Below are 14,142 nucleotides of genomic sequence, written 5' to 3'. Positions count from 1 at the left end.
CCTGCCGGATCTTCATGTCCTGTTACTGAAGAGAAAGAGAGAGTTACTGTCCTGTTCCCGAGCGTTTCCAAACGCCTCTGTGGATTCTGTTATTCCCGTGTTCCGTGGTGTTTCCGTGTTCCTGGTTTCCTGTGTTCCCTTGTTACGTGGTATCCTATTGTGGTCCTGCATTCCTGTGGTGGTCCTGCAATCCTGTGCGGTCCTGCAATCCTGTGGCGGTCCTGCAATCCTGTGGCGGTCCTGCCTGCCTGCCTTCCCGTGGTCCTGCCTGCCTGCCTTCCCGTGGTCCTGCCTGCCTGCCTTCCCGTGGTCCTGCCTGCCTTCCCGTGGTCCTGCCTGCCTTCCCGTGGTCCTGCCTGCCTTCCCGTGGTCCTGCCTGCCTTCCCGTGGTCCTGCCTGCCTGCCTTCTTGTGGTCCTGCCTGCCTTCCCGTGGTCCTGCCTGCCTTCCCGTGGTCCCCGTGTCTCTACCTTGGCTGCCACCGCAGGCCTAGTCGCACCCGCGGAGCGACCTGGTGACTCCCGCCACAGCAAGACCATCCCGCTTTGCGGCGGGCTCTGGCGAAGACCAGGAGTTCACTTAGACTCTGCTCCCGGGTGCGGCTAATGTTGTTATCTCCCACGGTGGTCCAGGGAGTCCACTTACTTAGTCCCAAGGGAGTAATCCCCATAGACTGTGACAGTAAGATCCGGCCATGGACTCCGCCGAGGTCATGATCACTGCCAAAGCCATGGACATTGTGTCAAGGATCCATACCTGCTTCTGGGTGACCTTCCCAGCACTATTGCCCAGCAGTCCCAAGAGATTGCTGCGCAAAAAGAACTCTTGGACAAACTCGCTGCCACCCTGCGGTTTATTGCCTTCCAGCAGCAGGCTCCTGTGACTCCTCCTGTTGCTTCTGTCCCCCAGCCATGTTTTTCGGCAGCAAACTCTGGAACAGATATTTTGATGCCAAACAAATTTGATGGCAACCCAAATTTTTGCTGGAGTTTTGTTGTCCAGTGCTCGTTGTACATCAAATTGACGTCCTCCCAGTCCACCCCCGAACGCTCTAAGTTGGCATGCGTTTTTTCTTTGCTCACTGGAGAGGCGCTGGACTGGGCTACTCCTCTATGGGATAGTGGTGACCCGGACATGGTTACCCATACCAAGTTCCTTGCAAAAATCCAGTCCAGATTTGAACCACCTCAAGTTCGACCACCTCATCTGTCCTGCATGGTTCCGGTGGCTCCACTGTCTCTGCAGCTTCCCAGAGCTGCACCAGTAGTGCCCAAGCCTCAGCAGCTTCCCAGAGCTGCACCAGTGGTGCCCAAGCCTCAGCAGCTTCCCAGAGCTGCACCAGTGGCGCCCAAGCCTCAGCAGCTTCCCAGAGCTGCACCAGTGGCGCCCAAGCCTCAGTAGCTTCCCAGAGCTGCACCAGTGGCGCCCAAGCCTTAGCAGTTTCCCAGAGCTGCTCCAGCGGCGCCCAAGCCTGCGCAGCTTCCAAGAGCTGCTCCCGTGACTCCGCAGCTTCCCAAAGCTGCTCCAGTGGCTCCGCATCTTCCCGAAGCTTCTCCAGTGGCTCCGCAGCTCCCCGCAGCTGCTCCAGTGGCTCCGCAGCTCCCGGCAGCAGCTCCAGTGGCTCCGCAGCTCCCCGCAGCTGCTCTAGTGGCTCCGCTGCTCCCCGCAGCTGCTCCAGTGGCTCTGCAGCTCCCTGCAGCTGCTCCAGTGGCTCCGCAGCTCCCTGCAGCTGCTCCAGTGGCTCCGCAGCTCCCTGCAGCTGCTCCAGTGGCTCCGCAGCTCCCTGCAGCTGCTCCAGTGGCTCCGCAGCTCCCTGCAGCTGCTCCAGTGGCTCCGCGGCTCCCCGCTGCTGCTCCAGTGGCTCTCCAGCCTCCGCAGATTCCCGCAGCTGCTCCAGGGACTCTCCAGCCTCCGCAGCTTCCCGCAGTCCTGTGCGGTCCTGCAATCCTGTGGCGGTCCTGCAATCCTGTGGCGGTCCTGCCTGCCTGCCTTCCCGTGGTCCTGCCTGCCTGCCTTCCCGTGGTCCTGCCTGCCTGCCTTCCCGTGGTCCTGCCTGCCTTCCCGTGGTCCTGCCTGCCTTCCCGTGGTCCTGCCTGCCTTCCCGTGGTCCTGCCTGCCTTCCCGTGGTCCTGCCTGCCTGCCTTCTTGTGGTCCTGCCTGCCTTCCCGTGGTCCTGCCTGCCTTCCCGTGGTCCCCGTGTCTCTACCTTGGCTGCCACCGCAGGCCTAGTCGCACCCGCGGAGCGACCTGGTGACTCCCGCCACAGCAAGACCATCCCGCTTTGCGGCGGGCTCTGGCGAAGACCAGGAGTTCACTTAGACTCTGCTCCCGGGTGTGGCTAATGTTGTTATCTCCCACGGTGGTCCAGGGAGTCCACTTACTTAGTCCCAAGGGAGTAATCCCCATAGACTGTGACAGTAAGATCCGGCCATGGACTCCGCCGAGGTCATGATCACTGCCAAAGCCATGGACATTGTGTCAAGGATCCATACCTGCTTCTGGGTGACCTTCCCAGCACTATTGCCCAGCAGTCCCAAGAGATTGCTGCGCAAAAAGAACTCTTGGACAAACTCGCTGCCACCCTGCGGTTTATTGCCTTCCAGCAGCAGGCTCCTGTGACTCCTCCTGTTGCTTCTGTCCCCCAGCCATGTTTTTCGGCAGCAAACTCTGGAACAGATATTTTGATGCCAAACAAATTTGATGGCAACCCAAATTTTTGCTGGAGTTTTGTTGTCCAGTGCTCGTTGTACATCAAATTGACGTCCTCCCAGTCCACCCCCGAACGCTCTAAGTTGGCATGCGTTTTTTCTTTGCTCACTGGAGAGGCGCTGGACTGGGCTACTCCTCTATGGGATAGTGGTGACCCGGACATGGTTACCCATACCAAGTTCCTTGCAAAAATCCAGTCCAGATTTGAACCACCTCAAGTTCGACCACCTCATCTGTCCTGCATGGTTCCGGTGGCTCCACTGTCTCTGCAGCTTCCCAGAGCTGCACCAGTAGTGCCCAAGCCTCAGCAGCTTCCCAGAGCTGCACCAGTGGTGCCCAAGCCTCAGCAGCTTCCCAGAGCTGCACCAGTGGCGCCCAAGCCTCAGCAGCTTCCCAGAGCTGCACCAGTGGCGCCCAAGCCTCAGTAGCTTCCCAGAGCTGCACCAGTGGCGCCCAAGCCTTAGCAGTTTCCCAGAGCTGCTCCAGCGGCGCCCAAGCCTGCGCAGCTTCCAAGAGCTGCTCCCGTGACTCCGCAGCTTCCCAAAGCTGCTCCAGTGGCTCCGCATCTTCCCGAAGCTTCTCCAGTGGCTCCGCAGCTCCCCGCAGCTGCTCCAGTGGCTCCGCAGCTCCCGGCAGCAGCTCCAGTGGCTCCGCAGCTCCCCGCAGCTGCTCTAGTGGCTCCGCTGCTCCCCGCAGCTGCTCCAGTGGCTCCGCAGCTCCCTGCAGCTGCTCCAGTGGCTCCGCAGCTCCCTGCAGCTGCTCCAGTGGCTCCGCAGCTCCCTGCAGCTGCTCCAGTGGCTCCGCAGCTCCCTGCAGCTGCTCCAGTGGCTCCGCGGCTCCCCGCTGCTGCTCCAGTGGCTCTCCAGCCTCCGCAGATTCCCGCAGCTGCTCCAGGGACTCTCCAGCCTCCGCAGCTTCCCGCAGCTGCTCCAGAGACTCTCCAGCCTCCGCAGCTGCTCCCGTGGCTACGCAATGGTGCTCCAGACTCCGCAGCTTGCCACGGCTGCTCCAGAGACTACGCAGCTTGCCAGTGCTGCTCCAGTGGCGCTCCAGACTCCGCAGGTTGCCACGGCTGCTCCTGCCTCCCCTGAGGCTGCTCCGGTGTGCCTAGAGCCGACCCAGCCTGCGGCTTCCCAAGTCTTCCCTGTGCCTTCTCTCCTCCTAAGGTGTCTCATCACCAAGAAGAATTGGAGGAGGCAAAGAAAGAAGAACAGCGGGCTGAAGAAGAAGAGAAGAGGGGCCCTAAGGGGGGGGGTACTGTCACGGTTACACCCGCAATCCTCGATACGGATTGAGGGTGTGCCCGTGCCGGTTGCCGTGGTCCCCGCTCCCCCAGCTCTCACTTACCTCTCCTGGCTCCAGCCTGCACTCTTGCTCCCAGCTTGTAGGCCGCATGCTTCTTCCAAGCAGTCGCGTGCTCCTGCCACTAGAGGGGGCGCACTCGGACTTCTCCCAGCCTTAAAGGGCCAGTGTCCTCCTTATTGGTTCTGGCATTCCTGGCTCGGCTATATAGCCTGGCGACTCCCAGCATCCCCTGCCGGATCTTCATGTCCTGTTACTGAAGAGAAAGCCCTCTGTGTTCCTGAGTGTTTCCAAACGCCTCTGTGGATTCTGTGATTCTCGTGTTCTGTGGTGTTTCCGTGTTCCTGGTTTCCTGTGTTCCCTTGTTACGTGGTATCCTATTGTGGTCCTGCATTCCTGTGGCGGTCCTGAAATCCTGTGGGGGGCCTGCAATCCTGTGGCGGTCCTGCAATCCTGTGGCGGTCCTGCCTTCCTGCCTTCCCGTGGTCCTGCCTGCCTTCCCGTGGTTGTGCCTGCCTTCCCGTGGTTGTGCCTGCCTTCCCGTGGTTGTGCCTGCCTTCCCGTGGTCCTGCCTGCCTTCCCGTGGTCCTGCCTGCCTGCCTTCCCGTGGTCCTGCCTGCCTTCCCGTGGTCCTGCCTGCCTTCCCGTGGTCCTGCCTGCCTTCCCGTGGTCCTGCCTGCCTTCCTGTGGTCCTGCCTGCCTTCCCGTGGTCCTGCCTGCCTTCCCGTAGTCCTGCCTGCCTTCCCGTGGTCCTGCCTGCCTGCCTTCCCGTGGTCCCCGTGTCTCTACCTTGGCTGCCACCGCGGGCCTAGTCGCACCCGCGGAGCGACCTGGTGACTCCCGCCGCAGCAAGAACATCCCGCTTTGCGGCGGGCTCTGGCGAAGACCAGGAGTTCACTTAGACTCCGCTCCCGGGTGCGGTTAAGGTTGTTATCTCCCGCTGTGGTCCAGGGAGTCCACTTACTTAGTCCCAAGGGACTAATCCCCATAGACTGTGACATCCTGTATGTGTTGCTTTCCCGCTCAGGTCCGACAGAGTTCACCATCTTCCTCCTGGTGCATGAAAGTGCATTGTCATGTGACACAATTTGAAACTTAAACCTTGCGCTCAGTCCAAATCAGTCAGATTGTCCGATGGCACGTACCCCCACCATTTCTTTCGCATGGGAGCCAATGCAGCTACATCAAAAACGGCGAACAGTCCGACAAAAGTGTGATCTGCGACCCTTAGTAAATAAGCCCCATTATGTGTCATTATGGGGCTCATTTACTAATGGTCGCGCTGTGCACTCTTGTCAGACTGTGTGCATTCTTCATGGCTAAAACGGCTTGCACAATATTTAAGTAGTGTCTGCACTACGATTGTGTTGCATGTGACCCTTTTGTGGCACAGCTGTGCTGGCTTCCATGCAACACAAATTAGGGGGTGTGCCGTCGGACGCTCTGACTTATTCGGACCGAGCGCTGTATTTAACTTTCAAATTGTTTTATAGACAAACAATGCACTTTTACTGAACTCAAGTGATCTTGTAAGTAAATGTGACCTGCGAAAGTATGGTGCCTGGGAAAGCAGAAATATCAATCTATCCATGAGGGATCCCCAAAGAATGACAATTTTCTAAAGGAAAATTTCTGGCTAAGAAAGATTCCAAAATCCACCCCTTAGCCCCCCTGCTTGTGTTGACATGAAGAAGGCTAACTGTATGTTAATGTCCTTTTAAAACACCTTTATGCCTCAAAAATCGTTGTATGATGATATCTTTCCATGCAGGCATCTTAGTTTGCACCCAATCTACTAAAAGGCTTGAGTATTGTAGAACCGGAGGGATTAATTTTAAGACTGCTGTTTATATAACTCAAGTCTTAATGAATTCCCCCCAATGAGTTATAGATGAGGTATAGTTTATAAATGTCTTTGGTTAACAAGTGAAAGAGGCACTTTCCTCCTGCAGATGACTGTAGAAAGTCTTCATTAGACTGAGACTGAGACTGAGTGAGTTCTATAATCTTGCCAATATCTTTGAAATATTTAAAATAGCCTGTGGTTACTTTGCATATTCATAAATAAACTTTTAAATGAATGTAAACATAGCTTTAAAAAAATCTAACGGATGTTTGCAATTATAATGAAAAATACATGAAAAGAAATGTTAAAGCAACCATCAGTTCTTAATGAATCTTTTCAACAGTTTCACTTCAAATACGATATTGTTCCCTTTGTGTTATTTGTTCACATTTATTCATTTATACATTTTTAAATCTGTGTCGTAGAATGAATGAAACATCATTTCATAGTTTCTTCATTTCTATAATATTTGTAAAGGTAATGGCCGTCTTAAAGAGTACTTTGACTAGCTAAACTAATCTTTAACCACATTAAAGATCTTGCATGGTCTTTGGGTTTGTAGGTTTTCACTCTTAACAGGGATCTGTTAAGGGTCATCAATAATTAACCCATTGTTGCTGATAATCTCCCTCCACTCACATTACTCATGCGATTTCAGAGTTCTTAACCTCCTGGACCAGGACTCACATAAGAGGTGTGTCTGCTGTAGTATTAGTACTTAGTAAGCTTGCTGTGTATCCTCTTATTATGTATTCTGGTATCTTGACTATTTGCTTGTATTCAGACTTTTCATTTGTCTTGTGATTTTGTACAGCATTTGTCCGCTTGGTTCTGGTGAAGATTCCTCCATGTTTGTACAATCTTGTCTTCATCTCCATGTTTTGCACTTTGACACAGGAAGGGAAAATTGACTACCTCTACCACTACTTATAGCTCTACTAGAAATACCATTTAGGGTAGACCAGGCAGTCAGGCAGGGACAGCAGAAAAAGGCTGTACAGTTACCAAATCGATATAACTGAAAATCTAGCCGACACCTTACCAGTGCCATAAACCAAAGTAAGGTATTAAAAAATAAAACTATATAAATTTGGTGGGTCCATTTTAATACTGACCCCAAGAATAAAGGGAATGTGTCATTTAAACTTTACAAAGAAATCTGTAAAAACTAAGCTTAATAAAAAATAGGGCAATTATTTTTTTTCAATTTCACTGCATTTAGAATTCAAAGCTTCCAAGTACATTGCACAAGGTTTTAAATGTTACCACTAGAAAGTTCAATTTCTTACTGAGAAAACAGGCCCTACATGTTTATTCTTCAAATAGAAAAATAAAAAAGATATGGCTTTTGTTGGGTGTATGAAAAGGAAATGCAATAATGGAAAAGTATAAGCAATGGTTGCTCCAATGTGGGAAAAAGAAAAAAGTTTAAAAACTAAATTTATTTAGTCCATGTTAAAAACCTTCATGGGCATCTGAAAATTTTTAATATACTGTAGACTAAATAAATTTTGTTTTTAAACTTTTTTTTTTCCTATGCTGGAGCAAACATTGCTTATGCTATTTATGTTATCCCGGAGCAGCACAACTCATCTATACCTCCATGCTGTGGGAAACATCTCTGATTGGGAGACTCTCATCACTTGTGAGCTGGATTGAGCCGTTCTTTTTTTCTATTTTTCTATGAATCAATAATGGAAAAGGCCTGCAGTTAGAAGTTAAATTAAAAAAATATAATATAATAAAATATAAAAATGCTATAAAGCAAAAAATGTAAGATAAAATAAAAAAAATAAAAGCCATAAAAGCAATTCTAATAAGGTTTATGATGCACAAATCACCATTATGATACACATGTATCAAGCTGTCTGAAAGTCAGAATATTCTTAGTCGGCCATGGCAACCAATCACAGCTCCCCTTTAAAATATTTACGAGCACTGGTAAAATGTAAAGCTGAACTGTAATTAGTTGCCATGGGCAACTAATAATATTCAGACAGCTTGATAAATATGTCCCATATTCTTTTCTATACAATAAAGCAGTGGTCCACAGCCTGGTGATCTTCAGATGCTTCTACCATCTTTACTGTCAGAAAAGAAGTACAGCACATCTCATGTTGTAATAGTTAAAGAGTTGTTTCCATTTTCCTCTAAGCTTTGATTTTTTTTTATACTGATAAAAGGTAATTGCTTAGGAAAGTCTTTTATATATAGTAGAAGCTTTTGAAACCTATGGAGAATGGAGCACTCCTGTTTGCGCCCAGTTTCTGCAAACTGTTGTGCAGATAATTTTTGCATTAAAGTAATGGGATATGGTAAAAATCAGAACACTATCATAGTTTTTTTGGTTTTGTACTTCTTTAGCATACTCTGAATGGTATGAATAACATTATCAATTGATTGTGGGTCTTAACATGGTAAAATATTTTACTGCTTTGGCCCAAATGAATGTTATGCACATTCCAAGTCCCATAACTTTTTTAATTTTGTGAGGGCTTGTATATTTTGGAGTACATAACATTTTTACTGGTTGTTAGTAGCCTTCCTTTCCATTATGAGGAGGAGCATGGCACAGGAGACCGTACTGTATTTGCAAGTCAATTGTAGCTTACACAGAAAAGCTTCTGTTTGGCATCAGTATTTAGTTTCCATTGTTTTTCTTAATGGAAAACAGCAATGTTGAACCCAGCATAGTATCTGAAAACTAGATGGTTGTTGATCTTATATGAAGCTATCAGCATTAAAGTTACAGGCCTCTTGCAAGCTTTACATGTCCACATAAACATCTGGTTAAGATGCACATTTCTTTTTAGCACACACTAAAAACTAAGTAAAAAATATAATAAATGAACTATGTGATTGGTTGCTATGATACATAGTGGCGTTCATATGAAAACACTGAGCTGCTGGAGTTCATGAAGAGACAGGGCCGTCATGGGGACAAGCAGTAGGCATGGAAATACTTCTCAGGGGAGCCTTCATCTTCTGCTTATTTGATAAAGTAGAAAAAAAGCTGTGATAAATAAAATTTGTATTAACAACGCAATGGCAGGTAAATATAAATGTTCTGGAAGCTATGATGGCCGCAGACGGAGGGTCATGTGATCTTTAACTGCCAATTGTTCATGGACAGATCCCATGACCCACCATCTGTGGTCTTTTTATGGACAGGAATGTCTGGCCAATCACATTACATATCAAGAAAGCAGAGGAGAACTTTTAATAAATGTGTATTGGTATATTACCTAATATCCTGCCCCCCCCCCCCACTTACAAACACATTACAAAAAACATGAAGTAAAGTGGCCACTCCTTTAAAGGTATAGTGTTAGAGGTTCACTACAGTGATCAGAGCTGCGTGTTATTTGAGTCTGTAGGGGAGATTTATCATTAGTCCTATGTAGCTTCTGGGCGTATAATTGTCGCAAATGTTTGCACAAGAAAATGGCAAAAAATACACCACAGAGGCATATATCAACTTGAGTGTGCAACACCATATTTATCATAATTTATTTTAGGTGGGTCGGTGGGTTTTTTTTTTGCGATTTATTTTTCTTGCACATTTTTTACTTGCTTATATTTTTGCAGGGTTTTTTTTGGTGCTCTTGTTTTTTCCCCCCGCAAGCGTGGTTTCTCCATTGCACTGGATCTATCTTCCCGTTGGCTGTTTTTTTCCTTGTGTTCGCCTGATTTATTTTCAGCATTTTTTTAAACTTGCGCTTATGCTACCGCTAAAATATACCTACTCTAAGCAACTTACAGAGCAAGGCCGGCTATCCGAGGCCAGGAGTTCTAACTACATGTTGTTTTTGTTTGGATGATGTTGTGGGTTGCGAGGGATGTGTTGGAGACCTGTGCATACATTGTGGCACGTTTACCAAGAACAGTGCAGTGTGCACTATGTGCAGTTTACCTGTGTAGTGTGCAGGGGGCACCAGATTCAGGATTTCTGGTGCACGTTCTGCATGAATCTTTGGGCAGCTGTTGTTGTGAAGTGTTTCCGTGTTTTTCATTACCTGTCTCTGTTATCTTCTTCTTCTTGTCCCCTCACCTGCCCTCCATGAAGTCTTCTACCTGTACTCTCCGCGCATCTCTGAGTCCATATGTGCATTGTTAAATGCCTTCTGATGTGAGTATCAGCTGTGTGTGCTGTGTGGGAATAGACTGCACTAGTCACATGTATGTTTAACATCTGCTCAGTTTCTGCCTTTTTGAGATGTTTTTCCACAGGAAATTCTCAGATACCTCAAAACATAAAATTTAAAGTGAGCAAAAACTTTAAAACTGAGCAATTTTTGAGCTTCAATGCCGTGAGTTTTGTTTCCCCCATTGCGCTGCATCTATCTTACCGTCTGTTGTTTTTTCCTTGTGTTTGTCTGATTTATTTTAAGTGTTTTTTAAACTTGTGCTTATGCTGTTGCTAAAATACACCTACTCTAAGCAGCTTACAGAGCACAGACTGACTGTCCGAGGCCAGAAATTCTAACTGTGTAGTAGGGGATGTGTAGTCTGGAAACCTGTGCACACATTGGGGCACATTTACTAAGAACAGTGCCCCTTGCTTGCCGCAAATATTACCTAGACAATGAGCATGTCAATATGTGCACAGGTCTCCAGACTTGTCCTGTACATCCCCCGCAACACACAGTACTATCCAAACAAAAACAAGACACAGGTAGAATTGTGGGTCTCAGACAGCCAGCCCGTGCTCTGTAAGCCTGCTTAGAGTAAGTTTATTTTAGCACCAGTATAAGCTCAAGTTTAAAAAAACTTTGAAAATAAATCAGACAAACTCATGGAAAAAACAACAGACGGTAAGATAGATGCAGCACAATTGAGGAAACCAAGCTCACAGAACAGAAATTGCAAATTTTTTTGTTTTTGCTCAATTTTGTGTTTTGAGGTATCTGCAAATTTCCTGTGCAAAAACATTGCAAAGAGGCAGAAATTGAGCAGATGTTATATATTTGTGTGGCTGGTGCAGCCTATTAGCACAGAGCACACACAGCTGAGTCACGTCAGAAGGCATTTAACACTGCACATACACTGGACTATAAATCCGACAATCCGAAACCTGCCAGTCTCACACACAGACAACTGCTCAAAATCCTGCAAATGATAGATCACCCCTGTGTGTCCATCACATCACTATTGACAGATTTTTATCTACTGGAAAGTAAACTTTTTATTGAATGACAGTATAAATGACAGGACACAGACAAGGACAGTGAGCCCTAAGACTCCTTTTACGTAAATGTATGATTTCTCCTGTGCTGTATGAATCCATATATACATGATGTTTTTCATCCATATGTGCACGTCTGTCACTGTATCCTTACAGTATCAGTATATAAAATGGTGGGCTGACAAATAATGGCTGGCTGACTATTGACTGGCTGATAGAATGCACCGACCCCCGGCTTGGTCTCCCTGGATACTGCATATATGCGGCAGCATTTGGTGCACAACCATATTCAGCGCCTATGTAACACATATTTTATATGTTCCCATAGACTTCTAAGGGGCATTTGGAATGGAAATACTGGAGAAAATAGGACATGCTCTATATTTGTTTATGAGTTGCTCACGGTACAGAATGGTACAGTGAACGGCCATGTAAATAGATGGCCGTAATGTCCATTGAAATGAATGTGGCCATATGCTACATATATGGAAATGGGTGGCATACGGCTGTATTCATACACTCGTGTGAAAGAGGGCTTAACCTCAGCCCCCCAAAGTGTTCGTGCCTAAATACTGGGTTCACCACAAACAGTGCCCAGTAACTGGGTTTTGATCCCTTCCTGCACCAAAATGAAAACACAAGACAAACAAAACAACACAGAAGAATCATAAACAATCCAGGTCACAGCACAGAGTGAAAGATTCAGGAGAATATTCAAAAATGGAAGCAATAATCAAAATACCTGACACCTAATAATCCTGGTGGTACCCCCAATGAAAACCCTGGAGCGGGATTGAAATACATAGCATCTAGTGTATAAAGAACTTTTTTCTCCAAAACCAATTCCACATGTCATTGATCTACACATGGCAGCACGCCTTGTCAATAGTTTTCTTCCATTGGCTTCACTACCTTTTATTTGAGAATCTGATGCTGTACACCCTAATATCATTCACTGTTGTCAAATGTGGTTACTTCTATAGTATCTTGATACTGATTATCGAGTTGTGCTGGTACACATCTACATATACAACCCGTAGGGGGGATTTATCATTCTTCTTGTGCCCCTTTTTTGTCATTTAAAAGCTACATTGGACTATTAGCAATTAAGTTGGGGACTGACATCACAAAGTCCCTTTTGTATAGATCGCTGTCACTCCACATTTATTAAAGCGCATTTATGATGTGAATACAATCTACAAATTAAATAGAATAAAGTTGGACTCGACAGCTTTGAAATTCTCCAGATTTATTGCAGTGCCTGATGCTGGAGGACCAGTTGCATTATTGGGATGTCTATTATAACTACTTCTCCTATTAGTTGGACCAGTTTGGTGCATTTTGGAGAATGATCTCCTACCTCTTTCCCTGAAAGCAATGCTTCTTTTTCTACCAATGTCTAAAATACTTAAGAAATGGAGTGCAAGGCATGTTCAAACGTTTTTTTACTATGCTGAAATAAGACAGCATTTGGCAAAGGGATGTATATTTCTTTTTTGTTTATGTGTGGCATTGTTTTGGGGCAATTGAGGTGCAATGTGGTGCTATTTTGTGCCAAATGAACATAGGACAAGGGAAAGTCACTTTGACATAGACCCTGCTTGAACCAAATCCCCCTGGTCTATGTGCTTCGACTTTCGGTGGTTTTATGCAACCGTCACAAAACTTCCCCATAACATAAAACACTGCCAACAGATGAATTGAGGACCGAAAACTTCTTTAATGAATCTGAGGGAAGTGGAGCTCCAAAGACAGACATAGAACTGTTGCCACGAGCTGGCCCAATGTTATATTACCCCCAGTGAAATTTGCCTCCACCATATATACATTTATGTCAAGAAATACGATGGGGTATAATCAGTTCTTCTATGCTATTATTTTCAATGTTAATGTTATCATACTCTATCTTGTAAAACCATTCAGCACCAATGCAATCTGAAATGCAGAGTAACATTTATACCAGATCACCTCTGAAGAAATGTTATCCACTGAATAACACTGCGTAGATGTGCTCGTACATTGCGGTGCCATCTGACTATATGTTACTTATCAGGAATATATCAATCTTCTAGTAATACTCTTCTAGTGAACTCCAGCGGCCAGTTATGTTAATGTGCCCCAAAGCATTTAAGTTTAAGTTAAGTTTTTTGTGCATGTTAAGGCAGAATTCTGTCAATAACAGTTTGATAAATCTACCCCACGTTTTAAAGGTTATACAGGCTGAGAGTTGAAAAAAATCATGGTTGAGTTAGTGAGTTCTTTGTTATTACTTGTATTGTTCCCCTTACTACAAATGTTGTGGAACCTTGAAATTGACCACATTTTGTATGTATGACACCCACATATCTTATGTGTGTGCCACAGATTAGTGTAAATTACGTCAATTAACACTAGTGATAAGCGGGTCCAAACTCAAGGTCCATACCGAATTTGATGGATTCGCAACCACAACCCCTGAAGCCAGACACCCCTTTAGGGTTTGTGTTTGGGGAAAAAGCGACAAGCTGGTTGGTTGACTTCTGAGCAACCAATCAACTAGCTTGTAGCAGCTTTGAAGCCATAGACACTCTGTGGACATTGCTGTGATTGCCCAGACAAAACATATGCTGTAAAAGAGCAGGGTCACATGTCCAGATGCTACTGTATTACAGACAGGAGACAGAGCTAGGGGAAAGTTGATTTCGTCTCATCAAAATCTTAAATGTGCGTTCTCAGTAAAGTTTGCAGTTACAGCAAAATCTTTAAAGAGCAATCTTGATGAAGCTGGTACTGCAGGGAGAGGACGTGTTCTGTCTCTGCTTACTTCAAGTTCCTCTAGTGCAAGCATGCACCACAGTGTGTAGTGTATTCTGGTAGGCCCCAATAGGCCACATGAAGTTGAGGCATTTGTCAATTACATTATCTTTGCCATGCTCAAATTTTGTTGAATGTGCAGAATCCTACTCTTTAGCCTCCTTCAAGACAGCGAAGCCATCTCAGACAAAAGTCATGGAGCAGTCAGTCATGCTGAATGATGACTTTCCTATCTAGGGTTCTGCGGCCCATTTATCTACCTCTGCCCCAGACATAGTGCTGCAAGATTCCCAATACCTTGTGTTAGG

General features: G+C 46.5%; 1 protein-coding gene across 3 annotated transcripts in view; it reads left to right on the top strand.

Annotated features, from left to right (window-relative positions):
- Positions 1-14,142, top strand: part of PDE1C (phosphodiesterase 1C) — a 520,097-nt gene that overhangs the window by 116,057 nt on the left and 389,898 nt on the right. The gene's annotated exons all lie outside the window — the stretch shown is intronic.

The sequence above is a fragment of the Engystomops pustulosus genome, chromosome 5 (assembly GCF_040894005.1).
Source record: "Engystomops pustulosus chromosome 5, aEngPut4.maternal, whole genome shotgun sequence".
NCBI classification, from domain to species: domain Eukaryota; kingdom Metazoa; phylum Chordata; class Amphibia; order Anura; family Leptodactylidae; genus Engystomops; species Engystomops pustulosus.
Note: the sequence above shows the minus strand (reverse complement) of the source record. Positions and strands in the feature narration are given on the sequence as shown.